Source organism: Schistocerca gregaria, chromosome 6 (genome assembly GCF_023897955.1).
Source record: "Schistocerca gregaria isolate iqSchGreg1 chromosome 6, iqSchGreg1.2, whole genome shotgun sequence".
In the NCBI taxonomy this organism is placed as follows: domain Eukaryota; kingdom Metazoa; phylum Arthropoda; class Insecta; order Orthoptera; family Acrididae; genus Schistocerca; species Schistocerca gregaria.
In genome coordinates, this window is record NC_064925.1 from 528,358,031 (window position 1) to 528,379,212 (window position 21,182).

The window sequence follows — 21,182 nt, forward strand, 5'->3', positions numbered from 1 at the left end:
CGTTATTAGCCGGTGCCGGATTAGATAAACGAAAGACATAGAAAATGTTCAACAAAGATTTTCACTGTTCATCATTGCTTTCATTAAACCGTCGGAAAAAAGTACGAAATCCCCAACAACCGTGTCAGGGCATAATATGTGCGTACTGAGGGCTTGTAGTGTTAGTGATTCATTTGTCACGGTCATCCGCGATCAGATGACGCTCAGCAGGCCTGTCTATGCGCCCTCTATTTTTTTCTCTGCTGAGTTTAGAGGTGACCAGGGATTCAAACATTCATTCAAGATTACAACTATGGTCCACCGACGAGTACGTACTCCTGTTGAACAACTGCACCCATCTGAATAGGGTCACATTGTTGGCCTGCAGGTTTACTAAACACAGCCTTCCGAAATGCCTTCCCAAAGGAAGACGAAGTAACTATTCCAGAATTCCAATAGAGAACAGCTGCCAAAATGAGTAACGTAGAAGTAAATATCCTCAGAGCAGTGAAGCAACTCAAATCACTCAATAAAAGCAAGTCTTCTGGTCCAGACTGTGTACCAATTAGGTACTTTTGGAGTATGCTGATGCATTAGCTCCATACTTCACATCGTATACAACCGTTCGCTCGACGAAAGATCCGTACCTAAGGACTGGAAAGTTCACCGGTCACACCAATATTCAAGAAAGGTAGTAGGAGTAATCCACTAAATTACAGGCCCATATCGTTAACGTCGATATGCAGGAGGATTTTAAAACATATATTGTGTTCGAACATTACGAATCACCTCGAAGGAAACTGTCTATTGACACATAGTCAATATGGCTTTAGAAAATATCGTTCCTGTAAAACACAACTAGCTCTTTATTCACATGAAATGCTGAATGCTATTCACAAAGGATTTCAGATCGATTCCGTATTCCTGGATTTCCGGAAGGCTTTTGCACTGTACCACACAAGCGGCTCGTTGTAAAATTGCATGCTTATGGAATATCGTCTCAGTTATGTGACTCCATTTGCGATTTCCTGTCAGAGAGGTCACAGTTCGTAGTAATTGACGGAAAGTCATCGAGTAAAACAGAAGTGGTTTCAGGCGTTCCCCAAGGTAGTATTATAGGCCCTTTGCTGTTCCTTATCTATATAAACGATTTGGGAGACAATCTGAGCAGCTGTCTTTGTTGTCTGCAGATGACGCTGTCGTTTATCGACTAATAAAGTTAAAGTCATCAGAAGATCAAAACAAACTGCAAAACGATTTAGAAAAAATATCTGAATGGTGCGAAAAGTGGCAGTTGACCCTAAATAGCGAGAAGTTTGAGGTCATCCACATCAGTGCGAAAAGGAACTCGTTAAACTTCGGTTACACGATAAATCAGTCTAATCTAAAAGCCGTAAATTCAACTAAATACATAGGTATTACAATTACGAACAACTGAAATTGGAAAGAACACAGAAAATGTTGTGGGGAAGGCTAACCAAAGGCTGTGCTTTATTGGCAAGACACTTAGAAAATGTAACAGACCTCTTTTAGAACACTGCTGCGCGGTGTGGGATCCTTACCAGGTAGGACTGACGGAGTACACGAAAGGCAGCGCGTTTTGTATTAACGCAAAATATGGGAGAGAGAGTCACAGAAATGATACAGGATTTGGGCTGGAAATCATTAAAGAAAAAGGCGTTTTTTGTTGCGACGGAATCTTCTCACGAAATTCCAATCACTAACTTTATCCTCCGAACGCGAAAATATTTTGTTGAAACCGACCTACATAGGGCGGAACGATCACCACGATGAAATAAGGGAAATCAGAGCTTGTACGGAAAGATATAGGTGTTCATTCTTTCCGCGCGCTATACGAGATTCGTATAATAGAGAATTATGAAGGTGGTTCGATGAACTCTCTGCCAGGCACTTCAATGTGGTTTGCAGAGTTTCCATGTAGATGTAGTTGTAGAAGCTGGATGGTTGCATCGATGGATCGCTGCACATGTTGGACGCAACATATCGGTGCGTTGAACAGTGATCTGTGGAACATTCCCAACCCTGTAGACCACATTATGTACATCTGCGTAGCACAGTCGGATGCTAAGCTCGACGCATTGTTCGGGCATTGGTGGTTACCTAACATCATCCAACCAGGTAATACGGACTAATGTTGCACATGCTGTGTTAACGAGGACCAATGGAAACCGTCTGCTTGCAGCAGGACTAATATCACGTGTGCCTCTGGTCTGGCAACCACCGAAGCCACGAGACCACCAAACCTGGTGTCGAGAAATAGATGACTGGAAGGTGGAATGGCGCTCTGTCGTCTTCAGTGATGAGAGTAGGTTCTGTCTATGCGAGAATGATGGACGTATACTTGTATGACATAATGCTAATGAACGGCCTATTCCGGAATGCATTCACCTGCAACACAAGAACCCCACTGCAGGCGTCATGGCTACCGATTAAAGCTCGCGGCTACATTTGGCACTTCTGCAGCGTACAGTAACCAGTGCCCGCTGCATTCTACAGGTTATTGTCCTCTTGCTACTGCTATTTTTTCGACAGGAAGGTGACGTGATTTTTCAGCAGGACAATGCATGTCCACATAGGCTTCTGCTACGCAACCTGTTGTCATGGTGTAGTACTCGCCGTTACATTTGGCACTACTGCAGCGTACAGTAACCAGTGCCCGCTGCATTCTACAGGTTATTGTCCCCTTGCTACTGCAATTTTTTTGGACAGGAAGGTGACGTGATTTTTCAGCAGGACAATGCATGTCCACATTAGGCTTCTGCTACGCAACCTGCTTGTCATGGTGTAGTACTCGCCGTTACATTTGGCACTTGTGCAACGTACAGTAACTAGTGCCCGCTGCATTCTGCAGGTAACTGTCCCCTTGCTACTGTTATTTATTTCGACGGGAAGGTGACGTGATTTTTCAGCAGGACAATTCACGTCTACTGAACGCAACCTGTTTGTCATGGTGTACTACTGTCCTGTACAGCAAGATCACCAGATCTCTCGCCAATTGAACACTTCCGGAACATGATGGAGCGAGAACTTACACGTCTTCCAGAGCGTACAAGATCGACTGTCGAATTGCAACAAGAGTGCAAGATTCTTGGGCAATCTACTGCAGGATGTCATTCGGCACCTTTACTATCATCTGCATGCGAGAATTCACGCCTGCGTTTCGCCCAGAGGAGGGTACGCAGTTTGATTATGTGATGCGACTGTTTGGACACTCTTCAGTTTGAGATATGTGTTTCATTTGATCTAAATTGATTATCATATACTCTTATGAGCCAAAGCATTATCACCACCTACTCAATAGCTGGTTTGTCCGTCTTTTGAATGAAATACATAACTGATTCTGCGTATAAGGGATCCGACAGTTTGTTGGTAGATTTGTGAAGGTATGTGGCGTTAGATTTCTACGCACAGGTCATGTTATTGTTGTTGTGGTCTTGACAGTCCTGAGACTGGTTTGATGTAGCTCTCCATGCTACTCTATCCTGGTTAAGCTTCTTCATATCCCAGTACTTACTGCAACCTACATCCTTCTAATCTGCTTAGTGTATTCATCTCTTGGTCTCCCTCTACGATTTTTACCCTCCACGCTGCCCTGCAATACTAAATTTGTGACCCCTTGATGCCTCAGAACATGTCCTACCAACCGGTCCCTTCTTCTTGTCAAGTTAAGCCACAAACTCCTCTTCTCCCCAATTCTATTCAATACCTCCTCATTAGTCATATAATTCGCGTAAATAACGGGCCGTTGGTTAGCATATCCGATGATGGCGCCCGATAGCGACCAAGATGAGGTGAATTTCGTCGCCGCGACATCAACGTGAGTTTACTATAACGTTCTTCAAACAACTGTAGCACAGTTCTGGCTCCCAGTGACTGACAATTATACAGCTGAGAGATGACATCGCCTTCGGGAACGACATGAAGCACGAAGGGACGTAGGTGGTTCGCAGTTGTGTCTTTGATTACTGTCACAGGTCCCAAGAAAGCTGAGGAGCATGTCTCCCATAGTGTATTATTGCTACCACCAGCCTGCGTCCGTCATGCGCTACACGTTCGAACAGCCGTTCACCTCGATCACCATCGACGTAGTGTAGCAAAAATGTGATTCACCAGAAGAGCCGGAGCATTTCCATTGATGGACGGTCGAATCCCGACGGTCCTGTGCCCAATTGCAATGTTGCAACTAACAATTTCGTTGGATCAACAGGTGAACACGTAGGGTTGGTCCGCTGCAGAGCTCCATGTTAAACAATGTACTCCGAAAAAAATTGTGAGTGCACCAGTATTGTGCTCTTTCGGCAGAGATATTACAGCTCACCATCTGTCCTACTTTTCAGAGCAGACAAGCCTCCGAACCCCACGTTCTGTGAAGAGTCGTGGACGTCCAACCGTTTAGCGCCTACTGGTTGTTTCACTGTACTTCTACCTCTTTCCGTAGATGCTCACGACGGCATCACGTGAACATTCGACCAACTTCGCCGTTTTCGAGATACTCGTTTACAGACTCTGCCTAATAATAATCTGCCCTTTGTCAAAGTCGCTTGTTTCAATGGCTTTCCCTGTGTGTAGATCATATCTTCGCTAGGGTGATCCCCCGTCCGTATCTGCTTCGTTTACATCCTTTTGTTACTTCCTCGCGTGCCCACAACGCCATAAGGTGGCATAGAACGTCGCGGCAGTTAGTGGCCATAACGTTTTGGCTTATCAGTGAACTCCTACCATGATGTACTACTTATTACATCACTTGTTAATAAAATGGCCGGCGATGTACAACAGTATAACATCACACTACGATTAAAATATTTAATTTTATTCATTTTCACGAATGTGATTTTTTAATTACTTTGTTACGTATCATCAGTTTCAGTGCTGTAAAAATGTTATAAACTAAACATGAGAAATGAATCTGTTATAAATGCAATATAATCTGAAACGATTAAAAACGTTTTATAACATCTGTTCACTTAGACAAAGTGGCATTTGTACACTACTGGACATTAAAATTGCTACACCAAGAAGAAATGCAGAAGATAAATGGGTATTCATTGGACAAATATATTATACTAGAACCGACATGTGATAACATTTTCACGCAATTTGGAAGAACAACCACTTCTGGCCGTAATAACGGCCTTGATACGCCTGGGCATTGAGTCAGACATAGCTTGGATGACGTGTTCAGGTACAGCTGTCCATGTAGCTTCAACACGATACCACAGTTCATCAAGAGTGGTGACTGGCGTATTTTGACGAGCCAGTTGCTTGGCCACCATTGACCAAACGTTTTCAATTGGTGAGAGATCTGGAGAATGTGCTGGCCAGGGCAGCAGTCGAACATTTTCTGTATCCAGAAAGGCCCGTACATCACCTGCAACATGCATTATCCTGCTGAAACGTAGGGTTTCGCAGGCATCGAGTGAAGGGTAGAGCCACAGGTCATAACACATCCGAAATGTAACGTCCAATGTTCAAAGTGTCGTCATTGCGAACAAGAGGTGACCGAGACGTGTAACGAATGGCACCCCATACCATCACGCCGAGTGATACGCCAGTGTGTCGATGACGAATACACGCTTCCAAATGTGCGTTCACCGCGATGTCGCCAAACACGGATGCGACCATCATGATGCTGTAAACAGAATCTGGATTCATCCGAAAAAATGACGTTTTGCCATTCGTGCACCCAGGTTCGTCGTTGACACAGCACGGCGTTCCGTATTACCCTCCTGAACCCACCGATTCCATATTCTGCCAGGAGTCACTGGATCTCGACCAAGGCGAGCAGCGATGTCGCGATACGATAATCCGCAATCACGATAGGCTACAATCCGACCTTTATCAAAGTCGGAAACGTGATGGTACGCATATCTCCTTCTTACACGAGGCATCACAACAACGTTTCACCAGGCAACGCCGGTCAACTGCTGTTTGTGTATGAGAAATCGGTTGGAAAGTTTCCTCATGTCAGCACGTTGTAGTTGTCGCGACCGGCGCCAGCCTTGTGTGAATGCTCTGAGAAGCTAATCATTTCCATATCACAGCATCTTCTTCCTGTCGGTTAAATTTCGCGTTTGTAGCACGTCATCTTCGTGGTGTAGCAATTTTAATGGCCAATAATGTAGTGCTTGAGGGATTTTATGGTGAAGAGAGAAATAGAGCGGTATTACGATTCTTCTTTGTTTAATGGCCAGTAGTGTATTGTACCGAGTCATCGAAAATTTCTGAGTGTGCAAAATAAACTCTGAAGTGTGAACTTTCCCTCGTAACAGCAGTGGGCCGTAAAAAACGAACTGCAGCTGCGAGTGAGGAAGAAGGACGCATGCGTAAGTGGCTCTGATTCAGTGAATGTGTGGGCGGCAATTTCTGGTGGTTGCGAGGGTCACTGCATGCTGCAAGGGTCGCGGTATGTTGGTAACATATAATGATGCTTCAAGAGGAGGGAGGCAGAGAGCTGTTTGGGCGCAGGAAGTATAAGAAATATCCCCATCTGGGGTCGAGACATTGCAGTTGTAATTGTTGTTGCTGAGCAGCTGCTTCCTGCCTACAGCGTCAAAAAAACGTTAATATCGAACCATTTCAGATTTGTAGCTTTGTAAAAGCCTTACCTGGCTTACCTCATTATTACCCCAAGTCATTATTACCTGGAACAGGATCCATGTCGTGTAATCGTATGTTACGACTGTCACATTACGAATAAAACATTTTATTAATGTAAAGGCTAATAAGGTTCGCAGGAGAGCTTCTGTAAAGTTTGGAAGGTAGGAGACGAGGTGCTGGCGGAAGTAAAGCTCTGAGGACGGGGCGTGAGTCGTGCTTGGGTAGCTCAGATGGTAGGGCACTTGCCCACGAAAGGCAAAGTCCCCTAGTTCGAGTCTCGGTCCGACACATAGTTTTAATCTGCCAGGAAGTTTCAAAGGCTAATAAGTTTGCCAGAAAGTAAAACAAATTTTTTTTTAGATGGAAGTCCATATTGTTGCCGATTAGTTAAAACCATTAAATAACTTTTGAGCTACAAGAATAATGACTAACTTTTCAAATCAGTGCTTAAGAGAACTACTGAAACTAGTTAATCGGACTGACAATAGTAAATTTTGCTTCTTACTTTACTCTGTTAATTAGTTCTATGTATCGATGTCTTGGCAGTTTCATTCCAGACTCACCATGGTACTCTGCTGTTAATTTGGAATAATTAACGTTAGATAAAGTAACATTGATAGTGAATTCTAAATAGTTGGAAAAGTTTGTCTGTCAAAATCCATAAAAGTAAATATTATAGAGAAGTCACCCTACGTCATTATTATTGCGCTACATACTTCTGTACTCCATTCACTTTTAGCGTCATTATTATTGCGCTACATACTTCTGTACTCCATTCACTTTTAGCGTCTCTATTATTATTTTAGAACTTTGACTAAATACTTCGTGTTTCCTTGATTATGAATATTAATCCTTCGCAAGTAATGACCGACATCATCAATACACACGTTACTGATAACGTGAGCTTATAAGTCTGTAACCAGCTGGTTCCAGAAATAAACTGTTCACTTCAGTACTCTGGACTGTATTATTTCATTCCATGATTTTAATTTCACTAAAACGCAAATTTTAATTAATAATAGATGTAGCGCCGCGCGGGGTAGCTGTGCGGTCTGAGGCGCCTTGTCACGGTTCGCGCGGCTGCCCTCGTCGGACGTTCGAGTCCTCCCTCGGGCATGGGTATATGTGTTGTCCTTAGCATAAGTTAGTTTAAGTTAGGTTAAGTAGTGTGTAAGCTTAGGGACCGATGACCTCAGCAGTTTGGGCCCATAAGATCTTACAAAGGAAAAAAAAAAAAAATGGTTCGGGTAACCTATCTAATATTAACATTTCCTTGCACTCAGTCTTCGTAAACTAATTAACTTTACATTTTTCCACGTCGTTTTGGTCAATTTAATTCGGGATCGTGGCCTTTCCGACAAACTAGGTACGCGTTATCAAGGTCGTTTAGTCTTATACTGGACGCTGTGGGAAGATGACAAACCTGAGACCGTCACAGAAGTACATGAGTCGGAGACGCTACAAGAGGTGTGTTGTGCGTCGACAAAAGTCGTACTTGCAAAATTCGAAGCGCCTACGCTATAAAATTAATGAAGAAACCTCTAAATTTCTCTAACATATACAATCCTGGAAATGGAAAAAAGAACACATTGACACCGGTGTGTCAGACCCACCATACTTGCTCCGGACACTGCGAGAGGGCTGTACAAGCAATGATCACACGCACGGCACAGCGGACCCACCAGGAACCGCGGTGTTGGCCGTCGAATGGCGCTAGCTGCGCAGCATTTGTGCACCGCCGCCGTCAGTGTCAGCCAGTTTGCCGTGGCATACTGAGCTCCATCGCAGTCTTTAACACTGGTAGCATGCCGCGACAGCGTGGACGTGAACTGTATGTGCAGTTGATGGACTTTGAGCGAGGGTGTATAGTGGGCATGCGGGAGGCCAGGTGGACGTACCGCCCAATTGCTCAACACGTGGGGCGTGAGGTCTCCACAGTACATCGATGTTGTCGCCAGTGGTCGGCGGAAGGTGCACGTGCCCGTCGACCTGGGACCGGACCGCAGCGACGCACGGATGCACGCCAAGACCGTAGGATTCTGCGCAGTGCCATAGGGGACCGCACCGCCACTTCCCAGCAAATTAGGGACACTGTTGCTCCTGGGGTATCGGCGAGGACCATTCGCAACCGTCTCCATGAAGCTGGGCTACGGTCCCGCACACCGTTAGGCCGTCTTCCGCTCACGCCCCAACATCGTGCAGCCCGCCTCCAGTGGTGTCGCGACAGGCGTGAATGGAGGGACGAATGGAGACGTGTCGTCTTCAGCGATGAGAGTCGCTTCTGCCTTGGTGCCAATGATGGTCGTATGCGTGTTTGGCGCCGTGCAGGTGAGCGCCACAATCAGGACTGCATACGACCGAGGCACACAGGGCCAACACCCGGCATCATGGTGTGGGGAGCGATCTCCTACCCTGGCTGTACACCTCTGGTGATCGTCGAGGGGACACTGAATAGTGCACGGTACATCCAAACCGTCATCGAACCCATCGTTCTACCATTCCTAGACCGGCAAGGGAACTTGCTGTTCCAACAGGACAATACACGTCCGCATGTATCCCGTGCCACCCAACGTGCTCTAGAAGGTGTAAGTCAACTACCCTGGCCAGCAAGATCTCCGGATCTGTCCCCCATTGAGCATGTTTGGGACTGGATGAAGCGTCGTCTCACGCGGTCTGCACGTCCAGCACGAACGCTGGTCCAACTGAGGCTCCAGGTGGAAATGGCATGGCAAGCCGTTCCACAGGACTACATCCAGCATCTCTACGATCGTCTCCATGGGAGAATAGCAGCCTGCATTGCTGCGAAAGGTGGATATACACTGTACTAGTGCCGACATTGTGCATGCTCTGTTGCCTGTGTCTATGTGCCTGTGGTTCTGTCAGTGTGATCATGTGATGTATCTGACCCCAGGAATGCGCCAATAAAGTTTCCCTTTCCTGGGACAATGAATTCACGGTGTTCTTATTTCAATTTCCAGGAGTGTATTTCGCTGGCGTAATGACCACCAAATTTAGAGAAATCTGTGCTCTCACAGACGGACAACAACAATCTCTCTCCCAGCGTAGTATCCGAGAATAGAGTAGGAAGATCCGAAAATGATAGTACACTAAGTATGCCCGCCCGGATAGCCGAGCGGACCGGCACGAATCCGTCCGGCGGATTAGTGTCGAGGTGCGATGTGCCGGCCAACCCGTGAATGGTTTTTAAGGCTGTTTTCCGTCTGCCTCGGCCTCAGTTACACTATGTCGGCATTTGCTGCACAAACACTGACTCCACATACACGTACACCATAATTACTCTACCGCGCAAACATTTGGGTTTACGCTCATCTGGTATTAGACGTTCCAATGGAGTGGGAGGGGGGAGGAGGGCAGGGGGGGGGGGAGGGAGGGATTCGCGGGGGACCGAACCGCACAATAACCCTGGGTTCGGTGTGGAGCGGCGGTGGGGTGGGTGGACTGCTGTGGCCTGTTGTGGGGTTGTGAACCACTGAGGACTACGGCGGGACGAAGCCTCTCCGTCGTTTCTAGGTCCCCGGTTCAATACACAATACACGCACTAAGTATTCTCCTTCACATACCGTTCGGCATCCTCTGCAGTACAGAGGTATATTGCTGCTGGCTTTACTGGTTTAACTTTTCTGCAGTTATCCTAAATCAGCTGTTAACGGGTCATACAGCTTCATCTTCTAACGACATTGTTTTCTTTTTGTTTGTTACCTTAGGGGCCCCAGCCTCTAGAAATTTATTAAATTCACTATAGGTCTGTTTCGGCTTTTGCCACTGTCAAGTGGTCAAGTGGTATTAGCTGGTGGATGTGTGCGGCAAGAAGTAATGTTATAGAGATACTCTGCAAAATTGTCAGCTGCAAGAAGACTAAAACAAACAATAAGAAAACAGTGCAAAGTAACAATGAGATCAAAAAAGCAGTGTGGGGCAGGATGGCCGGGTGCAATTCTTTCAGTTGGACGCTGCTTCGCCGAGTTGCGTGATATGTAGTGAGACGAATCGGTGCGTGTTCTTTGTGGAATACGAGTACAAGGAATAAGAAATCACAGAGACAAATACAGAATGGAAGTAGACAGATGGAATTAGAATACAACGACGAGAATCATGCCGAAGACCATAAATCTGTAGGAATCTTCTAACTGGCAATGGGTGTCAAATGAATGATTATTTATGAGTGGGGGCGAATATCTCAGTAAAGACCCGCCTTGGTTCCACAGCCGCGCTGGAAAGCTGCTACGCCGGCCGGTGTGGCCGTGAGGTTCTAGGCGCTTGAGTCTGGAACCGCGCTGCTGCTTCGGTTGCAGGTTCGAATCCTGCCTCGGGCATGGAGGTGTGTGATATCCTTAGGTTAGTTAGGTTTAACTAGTTCTAAGTTCTAGCGGACTGATGACCTCAGATGTTAAATCCCACAGTGCTGAGACATTTGAACTATTTTTGAAAGCTGCTACGAAAGCAAAAAGAGCCTCACTGCATATTTAAACATAGGCAAAGCCTCACAAACAAAACCTGAAGCAAAAATTAGCGTAAGGAGAGTCATGCACGAAGTATTTAACGATTTAAAAAGTAAAATTCTGTCAACCAACTTTAGAGAAAGTACTAAGAAGTTCTGGTCATGTCTTAAATGAACCGTCTTTCCAGTCACCCTGCGATCACAACGGCACCGAAACAACGAAGAATAACGCAGACAAGGCCGAAATAATAGACGTTCTTTCTCAAAACTATTTTACTAAGGAATATCGCACTGTACTTAGTCCTCGAAATCGTAGCACGAACGTCAAAACAACAGATATCGAAATAAGTTACCATGGGATAGAAAAGCGACTGAGAGAGTCACCGGCCCTGACAAGACAACTATCCGATTCTACACACAGTATGCGAAAAATCTACCCGCCCTTCTAGGAGGAGTGTGCCGTAAGTCTCTAGAGGAGCGAAGTTTTCCTAATGATTGGACAGAAGCACAGGTCATTCCTGTTTTCAGGGAGAATTGTGGACAAACGCACAAAACTCTACTCCTGTGTCACTGACGTGGGTGTTGTTTTATGCTCGCCCACTATGCCATTTCTGGAGACTCAAAATCTCATCCGTAGAAACCACCACGGGTACCGAAAACAACGATCGTCTGAAATCCAACTCGCTCTCTTCGTCCACGACACCCAGAAAGCGAAGATACTGGCACCCGGATTAATGCCGTGTTCTTTGACCACTGGAAGTCGTTTGATACTGTTGCGCACTTTCACCTAATGCACAAAATAGTAGCCATTACAATTGCTACACCACGAAGATGACGTGCTACATACGCGAAAGTTAACTGACAGGAAGAAGATGCTGTGATATGCAAATGATTAGCTTTTCAGAGCAATCACACAAGGTTGGCACCGGTGACAACACCTTCAAGGTGCTGAAATGAGGAAAGTTTCCAACCGATTTCTCATACACAAACAGCAGTTGACCGGCGTTGCCTGGCGAAACGTTGTTGTGATGCCTCGTGTAAGGAGGAGAAATGCGTACCATCATGTTTCCGACTTTGATAAAGGTCGGAGTGTAGCCTATCGCGATTGCGATTTATCGTATCGCGACATTGCTGCTCGCGTTGGTCAAGATCCAATGGCTGTTCGCTGAATATGGAATCGGTGGGTTCAGGAGGGTAATACGGAATGCTGTGCTGCATCCCAGCGGCCTCGTATCACTAGCAGTCGAGATGACAGGCATCTTATCCGCATGGCTGTAATGGATCGGCACTTTGAACAGTGGACGTTACATCTCAGATGCTTTACGACCTGTGGTTCTACCCTTCATCCGATCCCTGCGAAACCCTATATTTCAGCAGGATAATGCACGACCGCATGTTGCATGTCCTGTACGGACCTTTCTGGATACAGAAAATGTTCGACTGCTGCCTTGGCCAGCACATTCTCCAGATCTCTCACCAATTGAAAACGTCTGGTCAATGGTGGACGAGCAACTGGCTCGTCAAAATACGCCAGTCACTACTCTTGATGAACTGTGGTATCGCGTTGAAGGTGCATAGGCAGCTGTACCTGTACATGCCATCCAAGTTCTGTTTGACTCAATGCCCAGGCGTATCTAAGCCGTTATTACGGCCAGAGGTGATTGTTCTGGGTACTGATTTCTCAGGATTTATGCACCCAAATTGTGTGAAAATGTAATCACATGTAAGTTCTAGTATAATATATCTGTCCAATGAATACCCGTTTATCATCTTCATTTCTTCGTGGTGTAGCAACTTTAAGGGTTAGTAGTGTAAGATTATGAGGAATATCAGACCAGGTGTGTGACTGGTTTGAAAAGTTTCTAACAAACAGAACACAGCACATCGTTCTTAACGAATAGAAATACTCAGACATAAAAGTAACTTGAGGTGTACACGAAGGGAATGTTATAGGTCAATAACTTTGCACTACATTTTTAATTGACCTTTTTGATAACATCGGAAGATCCATTAGGCGCTGCGTGGTGCAGGGAGTGGCAATTCATCCTCAACGTACACAAATGTAACGAATTGCACACACATAGAAAGAAAGACCAATTATTGTACATAACCATCACTGGAAGCAGTATCTTCCAAAAAATATCTAAGAGTATGCATACGGAGTTACCTAAAACGGAACGATCACAAAAAACCAACCGCTGGTAATGTAGTTGCAGCTGAGGTTCAGTGGAAGAATTCTCAGGAAATGTAGTCCAGACGCAAAGGAGATAACTGACTAAACCCTCGATCCACTAATACTCGAATATTGCTCGTCAGTTAGAGATCCGTACCAGACAGGATTGATAGAGGAAAGAGAGAAGATCCAAAGAAGAGTTGCCCATTTATTTACAGGTTCATTTAGTACACACCAAAACATCGTAGATATGTTCGTTTAACTCCAATGACACAGGCTACAGGAAAGGCATTCTGCATCACGGTGAGACATACCGTTAAAGTTCCGAGAGCGTATGTTATTAGAAGAGGCAACAAATATATTCCTTCCTCCTACGTATAAAACGCGAAGGTAAAATGAGAGAGATTCGAGTCCACGCCACACGGGAGCTCACCAGCAATTCCGCGAACCATTCGCGATTGCGACAGCGAAAGGGAAAGTCACAGTGGTACACGAAGTAGTACCCTCCGCTTGCGGTGTACAGATGTTGATGTACCCCTGGAACGCCCGAAGCAATTTCAACCATTCTTAGTACGAGTAGACTGGAAAAGAGCTTAAACTCCATGACGTAAAAAGCCACTTTTCAACCGGTTCCGGGTCAAACTCAGAAGAGATGGAAACTGTAACAGCAACTGGTGCACTCTTCGGGATGACGTGAGAGTACGCACCATTTGCAAACGAAAAGCCCGGCCTGTTCCGGAACGCCGACCCTATCCCTCTGACGTCTCGCTCCAGGTAGCGGTCAACCCAGAGTCGCCACGGGAGCTGCTGAAAAAAAGTTGAGCTCGCCTGAGAAAAGCTGATCTCGGCTGCCCTACATTCTCTACGTGCGGTCCTTCTGGTAGCCCCGTTTCGCACGCACCGTGACCGTTGTCCATGCTTGCCCAGGACGTGGCGCAGGTAGAGAGAACGGACATCAAAGGCACCCTGCCTGCAATCGTCCGAATAAAAAAAGCGCGTCTCGGGATCCACGGTCGAGGGTCACAAAATAATCTGAGGTGGACGATATAACTGTAACTGTAACGAGAAATACCGCTTGGGAACGTGTAACCAGACGAATGGATGGAGGCCGACCAAGAAAGTTCGTTGGTGCATTTCAAGAGATGAGGACAGCCGGAGTCGAGGACTTACCGGAGGGTGCACAGATGACATCAGAACATGTACAGCGCAACACGGAGGCACTAAGCAAGCGACCGTAATGCTTAGAAAATTCTAGAAGAGGCCTCTATTCAACAAGAGGTGTCAAATGTCTGACGACGGTTTTCTGTGTAGTACACTGAAGCAGAAGCGAGTACGTTTACACTTCAGATTGTTGCCACTGCCCGCATCAGCCATTAGGATGGCGAAAGGTCCCTAATCACACTTATACATAAACTTTTCTAATGTGGCTTTATTTACAAACCTCGCTGCTATATACCAGCATACGCAGAGCTGGAAATACTGTTTGTTAGGGAATAATGTGTGAAACATTCCCTTAGAAAAAAATTATAAATTATTGTGCTGGTAAACGTCTACGTTATTTGATACAAAGACAGTTGAGAAAAACGGAACGTATTTAGACAGTTCTCTCTTTATTTATTCTGATCATCACCAAACTGACACACAATATTTTTTTTACCGCAACGCAATCTGACTTTCAATAATCCCTACAAAAGAATGTCCCTGACTAACAATAATCTATACCTTTCATGAATCACTTACCTCACAAAAATCTTCGTTGCTCGGACTACTGCAATACAGCGAGCGCCAATACTGCCAGCTAAATAAATGATTCTAACTACTGAAGGCACTAACTACTGATAGGCACAGTTAGCAAATGAAAGATTTTGATGGAGAACAAACAATGCATTTACCTCAATAATGTTCAAAAGTCCTTTATCTGGCGGACACACGTCCAGGTCGTCTGCTTACAGTGGCCTCTCAAAACTCTGCCATCTCTCTCCCCACATCCACCACTGCTGGCGGCTCACCTCCAACTGCGCAACGCTACGCGCTGTTCACATCCAACTGCCCAACACTACACAAGAGAATATTCCAACAATGAGTCCACACTCATCTACAGACTGCACACAGCACAGTCAGTGATTTTCATACAGAACGCTACGTGGTGTTACCAGCATAAAAACCTAAACAGCCTACTTACAAGTGGTTAGTATCATTAACTACTTGAGCCCAATGAGAATTTGTCGGGAATAAAATTTATGACTATGCAATAAAACATTTGTTATGGATTTTTCAAACTTATTAATGCATTGTCGTATTGTGGGGGAGCACTCATAGGTACACATATGCAATGGAAGATTGGGATTTAAGGTGTTGTAGATAGCGAGAACATTAGACGTACATCATAAACTCGGACAGGGCAAGGAAATCCAAGGTTACGCCTCTATACGCCCATTCGAGTTATCAATGTAAGGAAAGCAAGGAAAAGCTTATTCTGGTTGTTACTTTGTCGAGTCCTAGCCGGATATAATGGTAACTTTTCCTGGGTAGAGTGTTCTCATCTACGGAAAAACTAACACTATCACTTAAGTCATTAATATGTAACATGCTAACGGTCGTTTTATAGTCCCCAGGGGCACACCACAAATTACTTGACTGCCTGTAGATGACTCTCAGTACAGGATAACATCTCCTGTTCTGTCCTTCGTGTTAGGAAATTTTCAGTCCAGTTGAAAATAAAGCTAGGTAGCATACGGGAATGTATTTTGGCAGTGTGGTACTGAATCAAAAGCTTTTTGATGGTCTGGAGAAGCTTAATCGACCAAGTTTCCTGCATGACAGATGTTTTTGGCTTAATGGCCCTGAGCGCTATGGGACTTAACATCTGAGGTCATCAGTCCCCTAGAACTTAGAACTACTTAAACCTAACTAACCTAAGGACAACACACACATCCATGCCCGAGGCAAGATTCGAACCTGCGAGCGTAGCGGTCGCGCTGTTCCAGACTGAAGCGCCTAGAACCGCTCGGCCACTCCGGCCGGCACATATGTTTTTAAAGGACGTGCTGGTTTCCATGGTGTAGTTTATATTGTCACAGGTAGATTACAATGTTTTAGCTCAATATAAGTTTCAGGAATGTGCTACAGAAAAAATATGAGTGGTATAAGACAGTGTATCAGTTCCAGATCCTTTTTTTTTCTCTGTAGGCTACTTTTCCGTACAAAGGAGACGTATCTCTGCTCAAAGGATCTACAATAAACTATGGTCAGCAATGACTAATTCACTCTAACAGGAGTTCCATTGCGTCTCCCGCTCTGGCCATCCAGTTTTCCTAAACCGCTTAAGTTAAATGCTGGGAGATTCCTTGAAAAAGAAGACGACCGATTTACTCTCCGTATGCTACCTTGTGCTGCGTCTCTAATGACCACGTCATTTGTGTTTGAGAATCGTAAGGAAATTCGCAATAATTGGTCATAATGTATGACGGCTATCTTTAAATGTGGGTAAATGACAGATAATGACTATTAAAAAAATCAGATAGTATCCGATTACAAAATTAGTAGCGAATAGTTGGAGCATGTCATAGTTGGAGCATGTCACCTCGTTTACATATTTAGGAGTAATAATAGTAGCTGATGTGAAATATAAACATGGAAAATCTGTATTAGGGAAGACGAAGCGAAGATTTAGACTTGCTCAGAAAGTCCTGGCAAAGTGAAGAAATCCCATACAGTTCTAAAGTTCAGGTTCAACGATTGTAGTCATCAAGTTGGCGTGGCAGCAGACATCGAACGCATTCTGGGACGATATGTTTAGATCGTAACAGGTCGGTACAGCCCACAGGACAGTGCAACAGAAATGTTCAGAGAGCTTAAATGGTAAATTTTGGAAGAAAACGTTATTGCTCTCGCGAAATCCTCTTGGATTCAAGGAAAAGTGTACGACAATATTTCTGTACTTCCATTTTCATATATGGCGCGTAGGTGACATGGTAATAAGATATGTGAGATTAGGGCACGTGCAGAGATATAGCCCTCCTCCTCTAGTGCTCTATCCGATGATTATATGGTGGCAATGAACCATCTAATTGGCAGAAGATCTCCAACCTTCAAGCCGTTCTGCCTTCTTTGCCATTTCTATCTAGGAACTACAGCCGACATCTTTTACTCGTACAATTTCACCCACGTTCTTCAGTTATGGTCTTTCCCTAGCTCATTTTCCATTTATATACCCCTCTGCTGTTGTTTTTAGATCCTCGCGTCTCAGTAGATTAGCAATATTATGGATTCTTCTTTTTCATTAATGTTTCAAAAAGTTCAAATGGCTCTGAGCACTATGGGACTCAACTGCTGTGGTCATTAGTCCCCTAGAACTTAGAACTACTTAAACCTAACAAACCTAAGGACACCACACACGTCCATGACTGAGGCAGGATTCGAACCTGCGACCGTAGCAGTCGCACGGTTCCGGACTGCACTTCAAAAAGTTCTCTAGCACACTTTTCATTACTTCGTCATTACTGATCTTATCAGACCATTTGACTTTTTGGATGTGCTGCAGAGCCCAACCTCGTTGTTGTTGTTGTTGTTGTTGTGGTCTTCAGTCCTGAGACTGGTTTGATGCAGCTCTCCATGCTAGTCTATCCTGTGCAAGCTTCTTCATCTCCCAGTACCTACTGCGACCTACATCCTTCTGAATCTGCTTACTGTATTCATCTCTTGGTCTCCCTCTACGATTTTTACCCTCCACGCTTCCATCCAATACTAAATTGGTGATCCCTTGATGCCTCAGAACATGTCCTACCAATCGATCCCTTCTTCTAGTCAAGTTGTGCCACAAACTCCCCTTCTCCCCAATACTATTCAATACCTCCTCATTAGTTATGTGATCTACCCATCTAATCTTCAGCATTCTTCTGTAGCACCACATTTCAATAGCTTCTATTCTCTTCTTGTCCAAACTATTTATCGTCCATGTTTCACTTCCATACATGGCTACACTCCAAACAAATATTTTCAGAAATGACTTCCTGACACTTAAATCTATATTCGATGTTAACAAATTTCTCTTCTTCAGAAACGCTTTCCTTGCCATTGCCAGTCTACATTTCATATCCTCTCTACTTCGACCATCATCAGTTATTTTACTTCCTAAATAGCAAAACTCCTTTACTACTTTAAGTGTCTCATTTCCTAATCTAATTCCCTCAGCATCACCCGACTTAATTCGACTACATTTCATTATCCTCGTTTTGCTTTTGTTGATGTTCATCTTATACCCTCCTTTCAAGACACTGTCCATTCCGTTCAACTGCTCTTCCAAGTCCTTTGCCGTCTCTGACAGAATTACAATGTCATCGGCAAACCTCAAAGCTTTTATTTCTTCTCCATGGATTTTAATACCTACTCCGAATTTTTCTTTTGTTTCCTTCACTGCTTGCTCAATATACAGATTGAATAACATCGGGGAGAGGCTGCAACCCTGTCTCACTCCCTTCCCAACCACTGCTTCCCTTTCGTGTCCCTCGACTCTTATAACTGCCATCTGGTTTCTGTACAAATTATAAATAGCATTTCGCTCCCTGTATTTTACCCCTGCCACCTTCAGAATTTGAAAGAGAGTATTCCAGTCAACATTGTCAAAAGCTTTCTCTAATTTTACAAATGCTAGAAACGTAGGTTTGCTTTTCCTTAATCTAGCTTCTAAGATAAGTCGTAGGGTCAGTATTGCCTCACGTGTTCCAATATTTCTACAGAATCCAAACTGATCTTCCCCGAGGTCGGCTTCTACTAGATTTTTCCATTCGTCTGTAAAGAATTCGTGTTAGTATTTTGCAGTCGTGACTTATTAAACTTATAGTTTGGTAATTTTCACATCTGTCAACACCTGCTTTCTTTGGGATTGGAATTATTGTATTCTTCTTGAAGTCCGAGGGTATTTCGCCTGTCTCGTACATCTTGCTCACCAGCCCAACCTCAAAAGAAATGAATCTCTCTCTTTCCTGGCCCTCCAAAGTCTAGGTCACACTCCAGATGTATGCTTTCAGAAAACGTTTCATGATTTGTAGGTTATTACATTTTGAGGTTAATATTATTTTCTTTTTACTAAGGGCATTTTTGGCTTGGGCAGTTCTGCTTCTTACTTATTCTTTGTCTCTTCCATCTCTAGCGACCTTGCTTCCCAAAGAAGTAAATGAATCAGCTCCTTGCAGTAGCTTATAACAAACATTTGCTCGGACGGCGGCATGCTCTCCGCTGTTACAAAGCATCTCATTTGTATTGGACTCATTTATTTTCAAGCCGAATGGAAGTTAATTGAACAGCATTTAATTTTTTATTTTCATGTTATATTCTTTTCCAAAGATTTTATCTATTTTCTTTAACATGACTTCAAGGTCTTCTTCACCTGCAGCTAATTAAGCTACACTTACATCTACATACACTGTCCGCCAGACAGTGAATGGCAGAGGGAACATCGTACGAATATTTTATGTTTTTTGTCCTATTCGGTTTACGTATTGAACGGTGGGGGGGGGGGGGGGGGGGGGGGGGCGGGGGGAGGGAATTACTGTCTGTATGCCTCTGTATGCGAGCTAATTTCTCTTACCTTATTCTCATGATACCTGTGCGAGGTACATGGTTGCGGCAGCACAAAACTCACACGGTCTTCTTCGAATATAGGTCCTCTAAACAGGGTCTCACACTAACTATGACGCCTTGTTCCAAGAATTCCTTATGTAAGTTCCCCGAGCACTTCTGTTACACTTCTATATGGGCTCTGCCGACCTGTTACGGGCTTAGCAGAGCGTCTCTGCATTCGTTGGGTCTATCGTAATACCTACTTAGTAAGGATTCCGAACACTACAAGTAGACAACATTCCATTAGAACTACTGACGGCCTTGGGACAACCAGTCCTGACAAAACTCTACCAGCTGGTGAGCAAGATGTATGAGACAGGCGAAATACCCTCAGACTTCAAGAAGAATATAATAATTCCAATCCCAAAGAAAGCAGGTGCTGACAGATGTGAAAATTACCGAACTATCAGTTTAATAAGCCACGGCTGCAAAATACTAACGCGAATTCTTTACAGACGAATGGAAAAACTGGTAGATGCAGACCTCGGGGAGGATCAGTTTGGGTTCCGTCGAAATGTTGGAACACGTGAGGCAATACTGACCTTACGACTTATCTTAGAAGAAAGATTAAGAAAAGGCAAACCTACGTTTCTAGCATTTGTAGACTTAGAGAAAGCTTTTGACAATGTTGACTGGAATACTCTTTTTCAAATTCTAAAGGTGGCAGGGGTAAAATACAGGGAGCGAAAGGCTATTTATAATTTGTACAGAAACCAGATGGCAGTCATAAGAGTCGAGGGGCATGAAAGGGAAGCAGTGGTTGGGAAAGGAGTGAGACAGGGTTGTAGCCTCTCCCCGATGTTATTCAATCTGTATATTGAGCAAGCAGTAAAGGAAACAAAAGAAAAATTTGGAGTAGGTATTAAAATTCATGGAGACGAAGTAAAAACTTTGAGGTTCGCCGATGACATTGTAATTCTGTCAGAGACGGCAAAGGACTTGGAAGAGCAGTTGAACGGAATGGACAGTGTCTTGAAAGGAGGATATAAGATGAACATTAACAAAAGCAAAACGAGGATAATGGAATGTAGTCAAATTAAATCGGGTGATGCTGAGGGAATTAGACTAGGAAATGAGACACTTAAAGTAGTAAAGGAGTTTTGCTATTTAGGAAGTAAAATAACTGATGATGGTCGAAGTAGAGAGGATATAAAATGTAGACTGGCAATGGCAAGGAAAGCGTTTCTGAAGAAGAGAAATTTGTTAACATCGAATATAGATTTATGTATCAGGAAGTCGTTTCTGAAAGTATTTGTTTGGAGTATAGCCATGTATGGAAGTGAAACATGGACGATAACTAGTTTGGACAAGAAGAGAATAGAAGCTTTCGAA